At 46.8% G+C, this 20853-nt stretch overlaps 1 protein-coding gene across 3 annotated transcripts in view; it reads right to left on the bottom strand.

Annotated features, from left to right (window-relative positions):
* Positions 1–20853, bottom strand: part of LOC139232434 (disabled homolog 2-interacting protein-like) — a 1003994-nt gene that overhangs the window by 801433 nt on the left and 181708 nt on the right. The gene's annotated exons all lie outside the window — the stretch shown is intronic.

Here is a 20853-nt window from a genome sequence, read left to right as displayed (position 1 = left end):
CAGTTGATCCAGTCTTTCTTGATAGGTCAGTCCCACCATCCCGGGAATCAGTCTGGTGAATCTTCGCTGCACTCCCTCAATAGCAAGAATGTCCTTCCTCAAGTTAGGAGACCAAAATTGTACACAATACTCCAGGTGTGGCCTCACCAAGGCCCTGTACAACTGTAGCAACACCTCCCTGCCCCTGTACTCAAATCCCCTCGCTATGAAGGCCAACATGCCATTTGCTTTCTTAACCGCCTGCTGTACCTGCATGCCAACCTTCAATGACTGATGTACCATGACACCCAGGTCTCGTTGCACCTTCCCTTTTCCTAATCTGTCACCATTCAGATAATAGTCTGTCTCTCTGTTTTTACCACCAAAGTGGATAACCTCACATTTATCCACATTATACTTCATCTGCCATTCATTTGCCCACTCACCTAACCTATCCAAGTCACTCTGCAGCCTCATAGCATTCTCCTCGCAGCTCACACTGCCACCCAACTTAGTGTCCCTTCCCCCCTGCTCTCTCCCCCACCTCGTTCCCTACGCCTAATTTGTAACCTATGCCTGATTTTCTAAAGTGTAGACAAGGTTTTTTCGAGTGTACAAAAATCTTCACTTACTCCATTCTAAGTTAGTTTGGAGTAAATTTTCACTGCCTAAACTTTGAAAACAGGCGTAAGTGGCCGGACACGCCCACTTTTGAAAAAAAAATTCTGTTCCAAAGTGAAACTGTTCTAACTGACTAGAACTGGAGCAAACTAAATGCCGAGAATTCAAATTTCTAAGATACTCCGTTCTAAACCAGTTGCTCCAAAAAAACAGGAGCAAATCAGGCTGAAACTTGGCCCCAATGTCCCCTGGTTCTGGACTTCCCCAACATCGGGAACATTCTTCCCGCATCTAACCTGTCCAGTGCCGTCAGAATCGTCTATGTTTTTATGAGATCCCCTCTCATCCTTCTAAACTCCAGTTGATCCAGTCTCTCCTCATATGATTGTCCAGCCATCCCTGGAATCAGTCTGGTGAACATTTGCTGCACTCGCTCAATAGCAAGAACGTCCTTCCTCAGATTGGGAGATCAAAACTAACACAATATCCCAAGTGAGGCCTCACTAAGGCCCTGTACAACTGCAATAAGACCTCCCTGCTCCTATACTCAAATCCCCTAGCTATGAAGGCCAACATACCATTTGCCTTCTTTACCGCCTGCTGTACCTGCATGCCCACTTTCAATGACTGATATTTCAATGCTAAATGTTACTTACTGATATAGAAAAGAAAAAGAAAAACTACTTACCAATCATCAGCCAATCACTTACCCCCTTGGCTGTGATGTCACCTTTGAATTTCTTTCTATTTCTTTTTTGCCTTCTCTCCCAGCTGCAACGGCTGGCCTCACGAACTCCCCACTGGCCTTTATAGGCCTCACACAACGTTGCTCCTCGATCTCCCGCCTCTCCGACTGCCTCACGAACACCCCGCTGGCCTTTATAGGCCTCACCAACGTTGCTCCTCGATCTCTCGCCTCTCCGGCTGGCTCACGAACTCCCCGCTGGCCTTTAAAGGCCTCACCAACATTGCTCCTCGATCTCCCGCCTCTCCGACTGCCTCACGAACACCCCGCTGGCCTTTATAGGCCTCACCAACGTTGCTCCTCGATCTCTCGCCTCTCCGACTGCCTCACGAACTCCCCGCTGGCCTTTATAGGCCTCACCAACGTTGTTCCTCGATCTCCCGCCTCTCCGGCTGGCCTCACGAACTCCCCACTGGCCTTTATAGGCCTCACACAACGTTGCTCCTCGATCTCCCGCCTCTCCGACTGCCTCACGAACACCCCGCTGGCCTTTATAGGCCTCACCAACGTTGCTCCTCGATCTCTCGCCTCTCCGACTGCCTCACGAACTCCCCGCTGGCCTTTATAGGCCTCACCAACGTTGTTCCTCGATCTCCCGCCTCTCCGGCTGGCTCATGAACTCCCCGCTGGCCTTTAAAGGCCTCACCAACATTGCTCCTCGATCTCCCGCCTCTCCGACTGCCTCACGAACACCCCGCTGGCCTTTATAGGCCTCACCAACGTTGCTCCGCTGGAGTTGGCTTTCCCTACCCCCTCTCTGCCAATCACGCCTCCCCAGAGGGCTGTGTCTTTGCCGACCCTGGCGTTGAAGTCACCTCGGAGGATTAGTTTGTTGTCCATGGGGACGTGGGACAGGGATTTTGAAAGGTTGGAATAAAAACCCTCTTTGGTCTCACCCATTGCATCGAGTGTTGGGGCATACGCACTGATGACTGTGGCGCATTGGTTCCGGGATAGGGTGAGTTAAAGAGTCATGAGGTGTTCGTTAACCCTGCAGGGTGGGGGGGGGTCTTTGAGGCAGACGACCAGCTCGTTTTTGATGGCGAAGCCAACCCTGTGAAGGCGGCGTTTTTCTTCTGGTTTCCCTTTCCAGAAAAAAGTGTAACCTCCACCTTGTTCCTTGAGTTGGCCTTCCCCTTCCTGCTGGGTCTCACTTAGGGCAGCGATGTCGATGTCAAAGTTCCCGGGCAACTGTGGCGGTAGAGCGTTCCGGCCTGTCGCTATTGGAGTTGTCCACGAGGTTCCTGATATTCCAGGTCTTGAACTTCATGTTAACTGAGTGGAAGATGCCTGTGCATGAGTTCTTTTAACGTGGGGTGGCCGTTGCACACCGGCTACCTAGCTGAGCAAGGTCTTGGTCCAGTGTCAAGGGGGTCCAAGATGACTGGTGACCAGGCACTGCTGTATGAGCCTAATTGCCTACGGCGTGATGTTGGCTGCAAGCTTGGCGCCGAGTAGCGCTCTAGATGGTAGGTGTTACGAGGCTTATTTGTGGTCAGGCATTGGGAGGGTCATTGGTCAACTGGAGCTCCGTGTAGGAGGTCAGTAAGGAGTGGAAGAGTGGAAGAGTCACAGCCATGATGCTCACCAATTAGAAGAGGCTAGGTCACCAGTGGGGAAGGAGAGGCTCGATCCCGCTGGAGGGATGCAGGCCCGCCGCTGGAGGGGGGGGTGGGGCGGTGATGTCCTGATCGCCTGGTGGGACGCTCACCTGCTCGCCGGGTGTCGTCGTGGATCCCCGGTCGTCGTCGCTAATGTATGTATGTAAAGCACGCTTAAATACTCGCTGACATTGGGTTAAGAAGAGTGAAGCAGCAATGCCTGGTGGTTAATGAACGTTGGATTAACCTTAGTACAGAGTCATGGAAGCGTACATATTCAGTACAGAACAAGGACACAAATGTTTGTGAACATAGATTATAGCAGCATGGGAACAGGATGGTATGGACTGGTAATTTTGACTAGAGTTCTTGGGAGAGGGTTAAGGAGGCAGTACCCTGGAAAACAAAGTTAATCAACACGTTATGAGAAACTGAGGCAAAGTTGACACCACTGAATAACACATTCCACATGTGATGGGTGATGGACAGGTGGGGAAGAACCACTCAGAGCTAGTCTGATAAGAGTCAACAAATCAATGTAACTTCGCTGATAGCAGTCGACCAATCGATGGTTTTGTCGGAGGGTCGCACACCTCAAAAAATGTATAACTGTCATTACAAATTGTTGTTCTGGGAAGTGGTCATTGAAACCTTCCCTAGCATGCTCAAATAAAACCGGTTAAACCAAAGTTTTCGTTTGAGTGATTCCATGGTCGCTATACCAAAGGACGGGTGTCGATTCCTGATATCAGGGAGTCCACCTCGAGGAAGAAAAGTCTTCCTTTTACCCCAACAACTATTTCCAGCAAGTTTTTTTGCATCTTCTTCTGTGAAGACAGACGCAAAGTATTTGTTTAACTTCTCTCCCATTTCCTTATTCCCCATTATAATTTCACCTGTCTCAGCCTGCAAGGGACCCACATTTACTTTCACTAATCTTTTCCTTTTGACATACCTATAGAAGCTTTTACAGTCTGTTTTTATGTCTCTCCCTCGTTTACTCTCATTCTATTTTCCCTTTCTCTATCAATTTATTGGTCCTCCTTTGCTGAATCCTAAAATGCTTCCAATCCTCAGGTTTACTACTCTTTTTGGTAACATTATAAGCCTCTTCGCTTTAATCTAATACTATTTTCAACTTCTCGTTAGCCACGGTTTTTCCTGTGAGGTGTTTATGCCTTAAAGGAATGTATATTTGTTGTAAATTATTAATTAGTTAAATGCTATCCATTGCTCGTCTACCGTCATACCTTTTAATGTAGTTTCCCAACTCGCCCCTCATACCTACGTAGTTTGCTTTGTTTAGTTTCGGATTTAACTAAATCATTTTCAAAATCAATATAAAATGCTGTCATATTATGGTCACTCTTCCCTAAAGGCCCCTTTACTACAGATTGAACCTCTCTTATCCAGAACTCCCTTATCCGGCACCATTCCCGGTCTCCGGGTGGCACATGCGCAGAACGCAGCCGGTCAAAATCCTACTCACCAATATAATCTTTCTTCTCAATGCCGGGGTTATCAGCTGCCTCTTCCTCGTCACCCTGCTGGAACTCCTGCAGCCACAGTCCTCGGGCGATTGCCTCCCTCCCCCCGGGCCGATGACCTTCCCTCATCTGGCAAAATCCCTCATTTGACACAGACCAGGTCCCAAGGAATCGGATAAGGGAGGTTCAACCTGTACAAGCTTATTAACCTTTACTCATTGCACAATACTAGATATAAAATAGTCTGTTCCAGAGTAGGTTTCTCAATATACTGATCTAGAAAACTATCTTGCATATGTTCCATGAATTCGTCCTTTTACACTATTACTGCAAATTTGGTTTTCCCAGTCTATATGTACATTAAAGTCCCCCATGATTACTGTATTACTCTTATTATATGCATTTCTAATCTCCTGATTTATACCCTGCCCTACATTACAACTACTATTTGGGGGCTTATAAACAACTCCCACCAATGTTTTCTGCCCCTTGCTGTTTTAGCTCCACCCAATCTGATTCTAGTTCTTGATTTTCCGAGCCAAGATCCTTTCTCTCTACTGTATTTATCCCATCCTTTATTATCAGGGCTACCATTCCTCCTTTTCCATTTTGCCTATCTCTTCCGAAAGTTAAGTATCCTGGAATATTTAGTTCCCAACCATGCCCACTTTGCAACCAAGTCTCCATAATTACTATTAGATCAAATCTCTTCATTTCTATCTGTGCTATTAATTCATCTATTTTGTTGCAAATGCTTTGTGCAGATATAGTGCCTTTCACTTTCACTTATTTCTATTCTTCCCTGAGGTCGTGGTCCATATTTGGACCAATGACATAGCTAGAAACTGCGATGAGGTCCTGCAGGCAGAATTTAGGGATCTAGGAGGAAAATTAAGGTGCAAGACTGCAAAGTTAGTAAGCTCCAGGTTACTACTGGTGCCACGTGCTAATGAGTACAAGAATAGGATAGAGAGGATGAACGCATGTCTGGAGAGTTGGTGCAGGATGGAGGGCTTTAAATTCCTGAGGCATTGGGATCGCTTCTGGGGGAGATGGGACTTGTACAGTCCAGACGTGTTGCACCTCAACAGTGCCGGGACCAATATCCTCGCAGGGAGTTTTGCTGGTGCTCTTCGGGAGAGTTTAAACTAGCTTGGCAGGGGGATGAGAACCTGAAAACAAATTCAATAGGGAAGGAAGTAATGTAGAGTATAGTGAATAAGGCGGATGAGCTAAGAGCACAGGTAGACACTTGGTAGTATGACATAATAGCCATTACAAAGACATAGCTGAAAGAGCGGCAGGTTTGGCAGTTTGATATTCCTGGTTACAGGATTTTTGGACAAGACAGAGAGGGGGTCGTGGTATTGATTAAATAAACTATTACAGCTGTGAGGAGGGATGATATATTCAAGGGATCATCAAATGAGGCCATATGGGTCAGATTGAAAAATAAAAAAGGGGCAATCACACTGCTGGGCATGTATTATAGACCCCCAAACAGTGGGAGTGAGATAGAAGAGCAAATATGTTGGCAAATTTCTGTGAAGTCCAAAAACCATAGGGCAGTAATAGTAGGGGATTTTAACTATCCTAATATTGATTGGGACAAATAGAGTGTGAAGAGTATAGAGGATGCGGAATTCTTGAAATGCATTCAAGAGAACTGTTTTAGTCAGTATGTAACAAGCCCAACACAAGAGGGGGCGGTTTTGGATTTAGTTTTGGGTAATGAAGCTGGGCAGGTGGAAGGGGTAATAGTGGGAGAGCACTTGGATGCCAGTGACGATAATTCAGTCAGATTCAAGGTAGTTATGGATAAGGACAAGGATAGTCCAGGAATAAAAGTCCCAAATTGGGGGAAAGCTAACTTTGCTAAGTTGAGAAGTGATTTGGCCACAGTGGACTGGAAACAGCTACTTGTAGATAAATTAGTGTCGGAACAGTGGGAGGCATTCAAGGAGGAGATCCAGAGGGCTCAGGCCAAACATGTGCTCTTAAAGAAAAAGGGTGCAAATAATAATTCTCGAGCCCCCTGGCTGTCTAGGGACTTACAGGGGAGGATAAAGAAAAAAAGCGAAGCTTTTTTAATGTAATGGAGAGTATTGACCGCGAGTATAATTATAGGCCTCGAGTTCAGCAGTCGGGAGTTCGTCGAGGCGGCGGCGGGAGTCCAGGGTCGGAGGCCTATAAAAAGATCGCGAGTTCATCAGTCGGGAGTTCATCGAGGAGGAGGCGGGAGTCCGGGGTCGGAGGCCGATAAAAAGGCCGTGAGTTCAGCAGTCGGGAGTTCGTCGAGGAGGAGGCAGGAGTGCGGGGTCGGAGGCCGATAAAAAGGCCGCGAGTTCGTCGAGGAGGCGGCTAGCTGGTGCAGCTGCAGCTGGGAGAAGGCAAAAAAGTAGAAAGAAATTCAAAGGTGAAGTCACAGCCAAGGGGGTAAGTGATTGGTGAGTAGTTTTTCTTTTTTCTTCTATCAGTAAGCAACCTTTTAGCATGGTTGTTGCCAAATTAAGTTAATCTAGGTGTTAAGTCATGGCAGGAGAGCTCAGACACGGGTTATGCTCCTCTTGTAATATGTGGTAAGTCAGGGACGCTTCCGGTGTCCCTGACGACTACATGTGCGGGAAGTGTGTCCGCCTGCAGCTCCTGACGGACCGCATTGCGGCACTGGAGCTGCGGGTGGATTCACTCTGGAGCATCCATGATGCTGAGAATGACGTGAATAGCACGTTTAGTGAGTTGGTCTTACCGCAGATAAAGGGTACACAGCCAGATAGGGAATGGATGACCAACAGGAAGAGCAATGCAAGGAAGGTAGTGCAGGGGTCCCCTGCGGTCATCCCCCTGAAAAACAGATACACCATTTTGGATACTGTTGGGGAATGTCTCATCAGGGGACAGCAGCAGTAGCTAAGTTCATGGCACCGTGGGTGGCTCTGCTGCACAGGAGAGCAGGAAAAAGAGTGGGAGAGCTACAGTGGTGGGGGATTCTATTGTAAGGGGAATAGATAGACATTTCTGCAGCCGCAACCAAGACTCCAGGCTGGTATGTTGCCTCCCTGGTGCAAGGGTCAAAGATGTCTCGGAGCGGGTGCAGGACATTTTGAAGGGGGAGGGTGAACAGCCAGTTGTCGTGGCATATATAGGTACCAACGATACAGGTAAAAAAACGAGATGAGGTCCTACAAGCTGAATTTAGGGAGCTAGGAGTTAAATTAAAAAGTAGGACCTCAAAAGGTAGTAGTCTCAGGATTGCTACCAGTGCCACGTGCTAGTCAGAGTAGGAATCGCAGGATAGCTCAGATGATACGTGGCTTGAGGAGTGGTGTAGAAGGGAGGGATTCAAATTCCTGGGACATTGGAACTGGTTCTGGGGGAGGTGGGACCAGTACAAACCAGATAGTCTGCACCTGGGCAGAACCAGAACCAATGTCCTAGGGGGAGTGTTTGCGAGTGCTGTTGGGGAGGAGTTAAATTAATATGGCAGGGGGATGGGAATCTATACAGGGAGACAGAGGGAAGTAGAATGGGGGCAGAAGCAAAAAATAGAAAGAAGAAAAGCAAAAGTGGAGGGCAGAGAAACCCAAGGCAAAAAGGGCCATATTACTGCAAAATTCTAAAGGGGCAAAGTGTGTTAAAAAGACAAGCCTGAAGACTCTGTGCCTCAATGCGAGGCGTATTCAGAATAAGGTGGACGAATTAACTGCGCAGATAGCAGTTAACGGATATGATGTAATTGGCATCACGGAGATATGGCTCCAGGGTGACCAAGGCTGGGAACTCAACATCCATGGGTATTCAACATTTAGGAAGGATAGACAGAAAGGAAAATGAGGTGGGATGGCATTACTGGTTAACGAGGACATTAATGCAATAGTAAGGAAGGACATTAGATTGGATGATGTGGAATCTGTATGGGTGGAGCTACGGAATACCAAAGGGCAGAAAACACTAGTGGGAGTTGTGTACAGACCACCAAACATTAGTACTGAGGTTGGGGACAGCATCAAACAAGAAATTAGGGATGCGTGCAATAAAGGTACAGCAGTTATCATGGACAACTTTAACCTACATATTGATTGGGCTAACCAAACTGGTAGCAATGTGGTGGAGGAGGATTTCCTGGACTGTATTAGGGATGGTTTTCTAGACCAATATGTCGAGGAACCAACTAGAGAGCTGGCCATCCTAGACTGGGTGATGTGTAATGAGAAAGGTCTAATTAGCAATCTTGTTGTGCGAGGCCCCTTGGGGAAGAGTGATCATAACATGGTAGAAGTCTTTATTAAGATGGAGAGTGACACAGTTAATTCGGAAACTAGGGTCCTAACTTAAGGAAAGGTAACTTCGATCGTATGAGGCGTGAATTGGCTAGAATAGACTGGCAAATGATACTTAAAGGGTTGACGGTGGATAGGCAATGGCAAACATTTAAAGATCACATGGATGAACTTCAGCGATTGTACATCCCTGTCTGGAGTGAAAATAAAACGGAGAAGGTGGCTCAACTGTGGCTAACAAGGGAAATTAAGGATAGTGTTAAATTCAAGGAAGAGGCATATAAATTGGTCAGAAAAAGCAGCAAACCTCAGGACTGGGAGAAATTTAGAATTTATCAGAGGAGGACAAAAGGTTTAATTAAGAGGGGGAAAAAGAGAGTACGAGAGGAAGCTTGCCAAGAACATAAAAACTGACTGCAAAAGCTTCTATAGATATTTGAAGAGAAAAAGATTAGTGAAGACAAACGAAGGTGAATTTATAATGGGGAACAAAGAAATGGCAGACCAGTTGAACAAGTACTTTGGTTCTGTCTTCACGAAGGAAGACACAAATAACCTTCCGGAAGTACTAAGGGACCGAGGGTGTAGTGAGAAGGAGGAACTGAAGGATATCCTTATTAAGCGGGAAATTGTGTTAGAGAAATTGATGGGATTGAAGGCCGATAAATCCCCGGGGCCAGATAGTCTGCATCCCAGAGTACTTAAGGAAGTGGCCCTAGAAATAGTAGATGCATTGGGCCCGAGACATAGATGATGTATTGGTGATCATTTTCCAACAGTCTATCGACTCTGGATCAGTTCCTATGGACTGGAGGGTAGCTAATGCAACACCACTTTTTAAAAAGAGAGGGAGAGAGAAAACAGGAAATTATAGGCCGGTTAGCCTGACATCAGTAGTGGAGAAAATGTTGGAATCAATCATTAAGGATGAAAAGCAGCGCATTTGGAAAGCAGTGACAGGATCGGTCCAAGTCAGCATGGATTTATGAAAGGGAAATCATGCTTGATAAATCTTCTGGAATTTTTTGACGATGTAACGAGTAGAGTGGACAAGGGAGAACCAGTGGATGTGGTGTATTTGGGCTTTCAAAAGGCTTTTGACAAGTTTCCACACAAGAGATTGGTGTGCAAAATCAAAGCACATGGTATTGGGGGTAATGTACTGATGTGGATAGAGAACTGGTTGGCAGACTGGAAGCAGAGAGTCGGGATAAACGGGTCCTTTTCAAAATGGCAGGCAGTGACTAGTGGAGTGCCGTAGGGCTCAGTGCTGGGACCCCAGCTCTTTACAATATACATAAATGATTTGGATGAAGGAATTGAGTGTAATATCTCCAAGTTTGCAGATGACACTGAACTGGGTAGCGGTGTGAGCAGGAGGAGGACGTTAAGAGGCTGCAGGGTGACTTGGACAGGTTTGGTAAGTGGGCAAATGCATGGCAGATGCAGTATAATGTGAATAAATGTGAGGTTATCCACTTTGGGGGCAAAAACATGAAGGCAGATTATCTGAATGGTGGTAGGTTAGGAAAAGGGGAGGTGCAACGAGAGCTGGGTGTCATGGTTCATCAGTCATTGAAAGTTGGCATGCAGATACAGCAGGCAGTGAAGAAGGCAAATGGTATGTTGGCCTTCATAGCTAGGGGATTTGAGTATAGGAGCAGGGAGGTCTTATTGCAATTGTACAGGGCCTTGGTGAGGCCTCACCTGGAATACTGTGTTCAGTTTTGGTCTCCTAATCTGAGGAAGGACGTTCTTGCTATTGAGGGAGTGCAACGAAGGTTCACCAGACTGATTCCCGAAATGGCTGGACTGACATATGAGGAGAGACTGGATCAACTGGGCCTTTATACACTGGAGTTTAGAAGGATGAGAGGGGATCTCATAGAAGCGCATAAGATTCTGACGGGACTGAACAAGTTAGATGCGGGAAGAATGTTTCCGATGTTGGGGAAGTCCAGATCCAGGGGTCACAGTCTAAGGCTAAGAGGTAGGCCATTAGGACTGAGATGAGGAAAAACTTCTTCACTCAAAGAGTTGTTAATCTGTGGAATTCTCTACTGCAGAATGTTGTTGATGCCAGTTCGTTGGATATATTCAAGAGGGAGTTAGATGTGGCCCTTACAGCTAAAGGGATCAAGGGGTATGGAGAGAATGCAGGAAAGGGGTACTGAGGTGATGATCAGCCATGATCTTATTGAATGGTGGTGCAGGCTCGAAGGGCCGAATAGCCGACTCCTGCACCTATTTTCTATGTTTGTATGTTTCTAACCTCAGTGGAGGGAAAATTATTGGAAAAAATCCTGAAAGCAAGATAAATTTGCATTTAGAAAGATAAGGATTAAGTAGGGACAATCAGCACGGATTTGTTAAGGGAAGATCGTGTTTGACTAACCTGATTGAATTTTTCGAGGAGGTAACCAGGAGGGTTGATGAGGATAGTGCGTGTGATGTAATGTATATGGACTTTAGCAAAGCTTTGGATAAGGTCTCATGTGGTAGACTGGCCACAAAGGTAAAAACCCATGGGATCCAGGGCAAAGTGGCAAGTTGGATCCAAAATTGGCTTAGAGGTAGGAAGCAAAGGGTAATGGTTGATGGATATTTGTGTGACTGGAAGGATGTTTCCATCTGGCTTCTGCAGGGCTCAGTACTGCATCCCTTGCTTTTTGTGGTATACATCAATGATCTAGATTTGAATATACTGAGTATGATTAAGAAGTTTGCAGATGACACTAAAATTGGCTGTGTGGTTGATAGTGAAGAGGAAAGTCATGGACTGTAATATGTCTCGACTTATCTGTAGAATAACTCCACGAGGCCTAGTGCTGTGACCTTAGTCTCTTTATTGCAACTCAGAGTGAGGCAGCAATGTGGTGACCAGACTTTTACACAGCTCCTGCCTGGGCCTCCCACAGTTGCACCCTCTAGTGGTACCAGCATAGTATGTACAGAGTATACATGTATGACAGATTGCAGGAGGATATCAATCTACTGGTCAGGTGGGCAGAATAGTGGCAAATGGAATCTTCGCATTGAAAATGAGGAGGCTGAGAGGAGACCTTATTGAGGTGTATAAAATTTAGAGGGGCCTGGATATATTGCATAGCAAGGACCTATTTCCCTTGGTGGAGAGAGCAATTACGAGGGGCCATTGTTTTAAGGAGATTGGTGGAAGGTTCAGAGGGGATTTGAGGGGAAGCTTCTTCACGCAGAGGGTTGTGGGGGTCTGGAACTCACTGCCTGGAAGGGTGGTGGATGCAGAAATCCACACATTTACAAGGTACTTGGATGTGCACTTGAAGTGATATAGCCTGCAGGGTTATGGACCTAGAGCTGATAAGTGGGATTAGACTGGATAACCTCGTTGGCTGGCGCAGATACGACGGTAAGTACTGCAGGGAATCGAATACAGCCAGGGTGATCTCCTGGACTAGTCTTAATCGCCTGGATGGGTTGGAGAGGAATTTTCCAAGATTTATTTCCCCAATTGGCCTGGGTTTTTATGTTTTTAGCCTCTCCCTGTAGATCGCATGGCTCCGGTTGGAGTGGAGTGTACAATGTTGCGGTGCAAGGGGTGTCGCAGTTGTGTGGGGCCATCTGGTTGGGCTAGATGCTCTTTACCTTTCCGCCATTCTTCATTGGTTTATATATAGCCTGCAGGCCTGCTGACCGAGGGCCGGGTGGCTCTTTGTCGGCTAGCACGGACACAATGGGTCGAAATGACCTCCTTCTGCGCTGTAGATTTCTATGTCACCTTAGTCACTGATGCCTTTGTTACTCTCTCGGTCCCTTCCTGACCCACTCTGCTTATTTTTACCCCAAACTCTGCTCTGAAGCCTTGACATTTCTCTTGCTGTTTTTAAATTTACTCTTTCCTGAATCGTAACCCCCCACCCCTCCCTCTTTTTACTCCCCCCACTTGAATGACCTCCTGTACCATGGTGCCGTGGTCAGTTTGCCCATCCTCCCTTCAGTCTCATCCATATAGGCAGCAAGTACCTCATAATCTGCTGGACAAGGTCAAGGACTGAGGCTCCTCCATCACTATATACTGGGTCCCCATACCTTCCTGACTCGCAGTCACACCCTCCTGTTCCTGACAATTGACAAACTCTAAAGTACTGCTTAACCTAAGGGGTGCGACTGCCTCCGAGAACAAAGTGTCCAGGTAACTCTGCCTTATGCATTACAATGTCTGCAGTTCAGCCTCCAAATCAACAACTCTGAGCCGAAGTTCTTCAAGTTGCAGGCACTTACCACAGATGTGGTTGCTCAGGATCTCATTGGTCTCCACCAACTCCCACATGCTGCTGTTACGACACACCACCTGCACTAACATCTCTATCAAACTTATTGTATTTATATAATCATACAGTATTTATTCAAATTATTTTTACTTTTAATTTGTAGTTTTAATTAGTTAATTCAGTTGGTTATTAATCCAATAAAGTTATAGTAGTTAATACTCTCCCAGTTCTGAATTTAATCCACTTACCTAACCTAGAGAGCAAAGGAGCTGCAATACTCACCAACCAATCACCTACCTGCTGTCCTGTGATGTCACTCCTTGTTTTCTGTTTGTATTAAACTCGGCTGTTCAGCTCTACTTTGTCAGATCCGGCTGTCAATAGCCAATTAATTTGTTTTGAAGTGTAGTCAGTATTTAGTGTAGTCAGTATTATTTTGTAGAAAAATGTGGCAGCCAATTGTACGCAGCTAGGTCCCACAAAAAGCAACAAGATAACTGACTAGTCAATCTGTTTTGGTGATATTGATTGAAGGATGAATTTTAACAGGACATTGCTGTTTTTCAAAAAGAAACAGCTATGGGGTATTTTATGATCACGGAATAGGCAGACACGACCTCAGATTAACATCTCATCTAAAAGATGACATCTCCAACATTGTGGGACTTCCTCACTGAAGTAGTCCAATATGAGGGCATGGGTTCATCACCTGGCTGATTGTCCTTGTCCTCCTCCCCTCTCTCCTGAGGTGGACCGGCAATCTCATCTGGCAATAGTTGTCCTCTCCTGATAGCTAGGTTATGCACGCCAGATGTGCGCATCATGGATGCTCCCCGGAAAATTTGCATTTACTGCCATGATTATTTGCTTGTGGTCTACAACGAGCTGCACATTCAGGGAGTGGAAGCCTTTCAGTTCCGAAACACCTCTGCATCCTGAAAAGGTGCTTGCAGGGCGATGTGCGAACAGTCTATTGCTCCCTGCACCTTGGGGAAGTTTGCTATTCTCGAGAACCCCAAAGCCCTCTCTCACTGTGCCTCCCTGGTCATAGGGAAGTTTATCAAGTCCATCCTGCGTACGTAAAGGGCTTCAGTCAACTGTCGAATGCAGCAGTGTGTGGTGTGCTGAAAGATGCAGCAAATGTCACCAGCTGAGGCCTGAAAGGAGCCCAATGCATAGAAGGAAAGTGCTGCAGTAACCTTAACCTCAACGGGCAGTACAATCCTGATGGTGCTGGTAGGCTGCAGATCTCCATTAATTAGCTGGCATATCTCACTGATTACCTCCGTTCGGAAGTGCAGCCTTCTAACGCACGTGTTATCGGACAAGTCCCGGTATGATCGCTTATCCCTGTAAATGCGTTGGATGTAACGTCTCCTCCTCCTCAGCCGTCTGCCACCTCTTTGATTGGGCACATAATGTTCTTCAATGAACCTTCTCCCATCTCTATTCTGCAGCATGTGAGTAGCCATCAATACTGGTTGAGAAATTACAGGCCCCATCACTATAAATACCCTAATCTGGCTTCTTAAATTGTCCTCAACAAATACAATGTGATTAGATGATTGGCAAGATTCAAAAACGCCATTAAAATCACTCACAAATTACTTCTCCTCCCAACCACTTCAAGTGGCCTTTTATTGAAGATCCTCTGAGTTACAAAATGGCGTCCATACTGCCGAGTTAAGGTCAGGTGAGTGCAACTTTTCTTGAGCGTCTTTTTGGGCGAGCGATTATTTGGGCAAATTGCCGAAAGGAGCGCTCGGCGATAATCTGAGCGATAATCGAACGCTAGTTTTCATCATAAACAGTATTCTGGGACTTGCACGAGGATTGGCATTTTTCTTTTTTTAAATAGACCGGGCGATGCAGCTCATTCCTGTATGCCGAAAGTTGCGCCGGCGATAAATGGGCTATAATCGGGTGCCACTTTCCATTTTTCATCAAATATGGCCGATAGCCTGAATCTCAGCGCTTAGATGGGCGCTACATGGGCGATGTGCCGGAAGTCTAGCCCTTAAATGCTGGAGTGAAAATTTTAGATGATAACAGATGGAAGACGCAGCATATAGCATCGCTCACTATTGCAGGGTACTCAGGATCTAAGCATTTTGCAGATTTTAATTGATTGTAGAGGATGGTGAATTCCCCAGAACATAAAATGAAACATGATAAAGGCTAGGATATAAAATCCAAGAGCATTATTAATGGATAACACTGCAAATGACAATGGGATGCACAGCACATCTGAACAAAATATTTCATGCACTTGCAAGATACCTCACTATGTAATATAGTTAACACTCTCACTGATGTCCTTCAATAACTTTCCTACACATGGTTGATTCCTCAATGCTCAGCAATCTTTCATTGACCAAACTGCATTCTATCAGAATTCAGAAAATTTGAACATTATATTAAGTTTCACAGGTTAACAAATCAACAATTAATAAATAACTTGGAGATTTACACATTATAAACTTAATAGCACAGATTTTAACTTCACATATCAGCGGGAAAGAGGCCGTGGAGCAGTTAAAATGGAACTGCTTAATTTGCTGCTCCGCAACTTTTAACACTATTGGCTTGGGCGGTGGATAAAGTTCCCGCCAGACACCACATTAATAAAAGCAAATCGGTCTTCCATGACATAATGAAAACCACAAAAAAAAAAAAAAAAAAAAAAAAAAAAAAGGGCCTTGTAAATGTCTTGTGTGTGTCATCCAGGTCGGGTGGCACGGATACATGTTTTATGTTTTCGCAGGTAAACTCAAAAGAGTTTCCATGACATAATGGGATCCCAATGGAATTTTAACCCAGTTTGAAGCATCTTAGTTGTTGAAAATGTGGAATCTTCACTCTTGACAGCTCAATTAATTTTCTTTTGGAAAAGGGCATTGGAAAATTTTTACAGCCAGGTAGGCTGATCCACAGATCCTGCCAAACCTTCTTGGGAATGTCGGAGGAGATTGAACAAGGAAGTCGACTTCCAGGTTAAGATTAGGCCCTTACATGGCAGTTGATAAGCCAGCAGAAAATGATTGAGAGGTTGCAATTTGAAGGAGTAAATACACTGTGACAGACATGTACCACTGGCATACCAACTTACGTGACTGCACATCATGCAGCTAAGTTGATCTAAAATGACGAGGTGTTAAGCCCGTGGAAGATGTGAGTATGGCAAAGTTTTCAGTTCTACATTGTATCTTGAAGATGTCATCTTAAGGCAAGGATATGCACGAGATAAAAATAATGAGTTGTGAGGTTGCATTGAGGCTTAACATGGGTGAGGAGTGATAATATATCCTTACTATACAGTATAAATGCACACGAGGCCCATACTTGAGAGAAGGTCACTCTGTGACCAGTAACCTTTATTACCAAGACCTCAAATGATGAAGGTGGGTGGAGCTTCCCCCTTTATACCTGCAAGTCCAGGTTAGGAGTGTCTCCCACAAGTTCACCCCCTTGTGGTCAATGTTCTCAAGGTGTACAACTTAGGTCAGCTTATACATGGGTTACAATGATAGTTGAATACATGACATCACCTCCCCCCCCTCAAAGTCTTATTGGCATCACAGGTTAAGTCTCTCTGGTGGTTTACGCTCCCTTGTAGAGCGCCCAAGTTGGGGCTCCGGTTGTTGGGCCCCCCACAGTGACTGGGCTCTCCTCCACTTGGTTCCGGTGTTCGGTCACCTGTAGTAGAATAAACTCAACGTCGTGTTCTTCCACTGCTTCTTCTATGGGGTTGCTGAACCTCCTTTTAGTTTGATCCACGTGTCTGCGGCAGATTTGTCCATTGATAAGTTTAACTACCAGAACCCTATTCCCCTCTTTGGCAACCACAGTGCCTGCAAGCCATTTGGGCCCTGCAGCGTAATTAAGGACAAAAACAGGGTCATTGACATCACTACATCGTGCCCTCGCATTCCTGTCATAGAAACATAGAAAATAGGTGCAGGAGTAGGCCATTTGGCTCTTCGAGCCTGCACTGCCATTCAACAAGATCATGGCTGATCACCCATCCCAGCACCTCCCCCCCACGCCCCCTCCACACACCCCCAGCCGCAAGGACCACATCCAACTCCCTCCCGAACACATCCAATGAACTGGCATCAACAACTCTCCGCGGCAGGGAACCCCACATTGTGACTGACGCCTGCTCTCAACAATTTCTTTCATAGTTGGGTGAAAAAGGGATAACCTGGTTTTGAGCGTCCTTTTCATTAGCAGTTCTGCGGGTGGAACCCGTCAGCGAGTGTGGTCGGGATCTATTGGCCAACAGGAGGCGTGATAAGCGGCTTTGTAGGGAACCCCCTTGGGTTCTGAGCATCCCGTTTGATTATCTGCACTGCTCGTTCCGCCTGGCCGTTTGAGGCTGTTCTGACATGGTTGATTCCAATGCTTGCCATTAAGTCCTGGAATTCAGTGCTTGTGAGGCACGGGCCATTGTCGCTGACCAAGACATCCGATAGACCATAGGCGACGAACATTGCCCATAGACTTTCTACCGTGGCAGAGGATGTGCTTGAATTTAAAATGGCACACTTAATCCATTTGGAATAGGCGTCTATTACAACCAAAAACATTTTTCCCATGAAAGGACCTGCGTTGTCCACATGGATGCGTGACCATGGCTTGGCGGGCCAGGACCAGGGGCTAAGGGGGAACTTCCCGGAGTGTGTTGCCCAGCTGAGCACACGTGTTGCACCTGCGGACACAAAGTTCCAGGTCTGCATCTATCCATGGCCACCAAACGTGTGACCTGGCAATTGCTTTCATCATGACAATGCCCGGGTGCTCATTGAAGTTCTCTGATAAACACCTCTCTGCCAATCTGGAGCATGACTACTCGGTTTCCCCACAGTAGGCAATCGGCCTGAATCGAGAGTTCATCCTTGCGCCTATGAAACGGTTTAAATTCCTCAGGGCACATCCCGTACGTGACTGCCCAGTCCCCATTCAGGACACATTTTTTAAAGACAGCAGCGGGTCTTTATTTGTCCAGACTTTAATCTGATGGGATGTCACAGGTGAGCCTTCGCTTTCGAAAACTTCAACAGCCATGACCATCTCAGCATCATGCTCAGTTGCCGCATCAGTGGTGGCTAGTGGGAGCCTGCTGAGTGCATCGGCGCAGTTTTCAGTGCCCGGTCTGTGCCGAATTGTGTAGTCATAGGCGGCTAACGAGAGTGCCCACCTCTATATGCGGGCCGATGCATTCGCATTTATGGCCTTGTTGTGGGCCAAAAGGGACGTTAGGGGTTTGTGATCTGTCACCAGCTCAAATTTCCTGCCAAACAGGTACTGGTGCATTTTTTTTTACTGCATATAAACGTGCTAGCGCTTCGTTTTCTACCATCCTGTAGCCCCTTTCTGCCTGGGACAGGCTTCTGGAGGCATAAGCTACCGGCTGTAACTGACCATTGGCATTCACATGCTGTAACACACACCCGACCCCATAGGACGACGCATCGCACGTTAAAACAAGTTTCTTAGACGGGTCATATAACGTTAACAGTTTGTTGGAGCGTAACAAATTGCGTGCTCTATTAAAAGCCCTTTCCTGGCTGTCCCCCCCCCAGACCCAATCGCGACCTTTGTGTAGGAGCACGTGTAGCGGCTCTAACAGCGTGCTCAATTTGGGAAGAAAGTTACCAAAATAGTTCAGGAGCCCCAGGAACGAACGCAGTTCCGTCGTGTTACGGGGTCTGGGTGCTCTCTGGATCGCTTCCGTTTTGGACGCAGTAGGTCTGATCCCGTCTGCTGCTACCCTCCTCCCCAGGAATTCTACCTCTGGAGCTAAAAAGTCGCATTTCGTCTTTTTCAGTCGCAGCCCAACCCGGTCCAGTCTGCGTGGCACCTCCTCCAGGTTGTGGAGATGTTCTTCAGTATCACGACCTGTGATGAGGATGTCGTCTTGAAAAACCACTGTCCTTGGAATCAACTTGAAGAGGCTTTCCATATTTCGCTGAAAGATCGCGGTGGCCGAACGAATCCCGAACGGACATCTGTTGTACTTGAACAACCCCTTGTGTGTCGTGATGGTGGTCAGCTTCTTCAACTCATTCGCCAGCTCCTGGGTCATGTAAGCTGAGGTCAGGTCCAATTGTGAAAAAAGTTTGTCACCGGATAGCGTCGCAAAGAGGTCCTCCGCTCTTGGTAGCGGATAATGGTCTTGGAGTGACACCCGATTGATGGTGGCCTTGTAATCGCCACATATCCTGACCGACCCATCCGCCTTGAGCACCGACACGATCAGGCTCGCCCAGTCACTGAATTCGACTGGCGAGATGATGCCTTCCCTCAGCAGGCAGTCCAATTCACATTCTATCTTTTCCCGCATCACATACGGCACCGCACTGGCCTTGTGGTGTACTGGCCTGGCGTCCGGGTTTATGTGAATCACTATCTTGGCCCCCATGAAAGTGCCGATTCCGGGCTAAAATAATGAGTCAAATTTGTCCAGGACCTGTGAGCATGATACTCGCTCCCAGAAGAAATTGCATTGAGATCGCCCCATTTCCACTTCATGAGAGCAAGCCAACTCCTCCCCAGTAGTGCGGGACCGTACCCTGGGACAATCCAGAGTGGCAACCTGTTCTCCGAATCTTTGTGGGTCACGACTACCGTGGCGCTGCTTAGCACCAGAATGATCTCCTTTTATATGTCTGTAGCTGTGCGTCAATTGGCAATAATTTTGGCCTCCTGGCCTTGGACACACACAACCTTTCGAACTGTTTGATACCCATCAGGGACTGGCTGGCCCCTGTGTCTAGCTCCATTAATACTGGGATGCCATTGAGGAGCACTTTCATCATTATCGGTGGCATCCTGGTATATGAACTGTATATGTGCTCCACCTGAACTCGCTGAACTTCAGCTTCCAGCAATTTCCCCCAGTATTCATTTGGTCTCGTAGGGCTTACATCAGGCCTGTCCTCCTCGTACATCAACCTGGCTGCAGGCTTCCTGTACATACGCGCCAAGTGACCGCTGTCGTTGCAGTTTCTGCAAGTATATTGCTGATACCTGCAACCATTGCCTCCACACCTCCAGCATGAGCCGTTGTTGGAAACAAAAGGTCCATTACCAGTCGATCGTCTCTGACTGTCTCTGTAACTGTCCTTAAGTGCACCATTAACAGTGTTGATGGCCCCATTACTGTCCGCATTATCCATTGCAATGGCATGAATCGCCGTTCAGCTAGCCATTGTCTCTGTTGAATTCCCCCTTTGGGTTCGACTACATGTTGGGGCATGTCCGATTGCCCTCGTCTGCCGAGAGAACTGTGTGCTACGTTAACAATGTTGACTCCCTGGTCGTTTGCCGCATTTGAGCCAAGATTTTTGTCACACATCATTCTGGTCTCTTCCTCTCTCTCTCTCTCTCTCGAGATAAATGTCTGGGCTATCAGAGCCGCCGCTTCCAAGGTCAAGTCTTTGGTCTCAATCAGATTCCTGAAAACCCCAGCGTGCCCAATGCCCTCAATAAAAAAGTCTCGTCGCATCTCCGCTCTGCATGCACCTGGGAACTTACATAGGCTCGCCAGTCGCCAGTGGTCTGCCACGAAGTCTGGAATGCTTTGCCCTTCTCGCCGCCGGTGCGTGTAAAACCAGTGTCTCGCCATGTGCATGCTGTTCCCCAATCAACTTACTGAGCTCGTCGAACGTCTTGTCCGCCGGCTTCTCTGGTACTAGGTCCTTCATCAGGGAGTACGTTCTGGATCCACAAACCGTCAGGAGATGAGCCCTACGTTGGTCGGCCGAATCCTGTCCCAATCATTCCTTAGTGACAAAATTTTGCTGTAGTCTCTCAATAAAGTTATCCCAATCATCACCAACACAGTACCTCTCTTCTGTGCTGCTAGTGGCCATGCTCGCGTGGTTT

Source organism: Pristiophorus japonicus, chromosome 20, assembly GCF_044704955.1.
Source record: "Pristiophorus japonicus isolate sPriJap1 chromosome 20, sPriJap1.hap1, whole genome shotgun sequence".
Classification (NCBI taxonomy): Eukaryota; Metazoa; Chordata; class Chondrichthyes; family Pristiophoridae; genus Pristiophorus; species Pristiophorus japonicus.
This window is presented reverse-complemented; position numbering and strand designations above follow the sequence as displayed.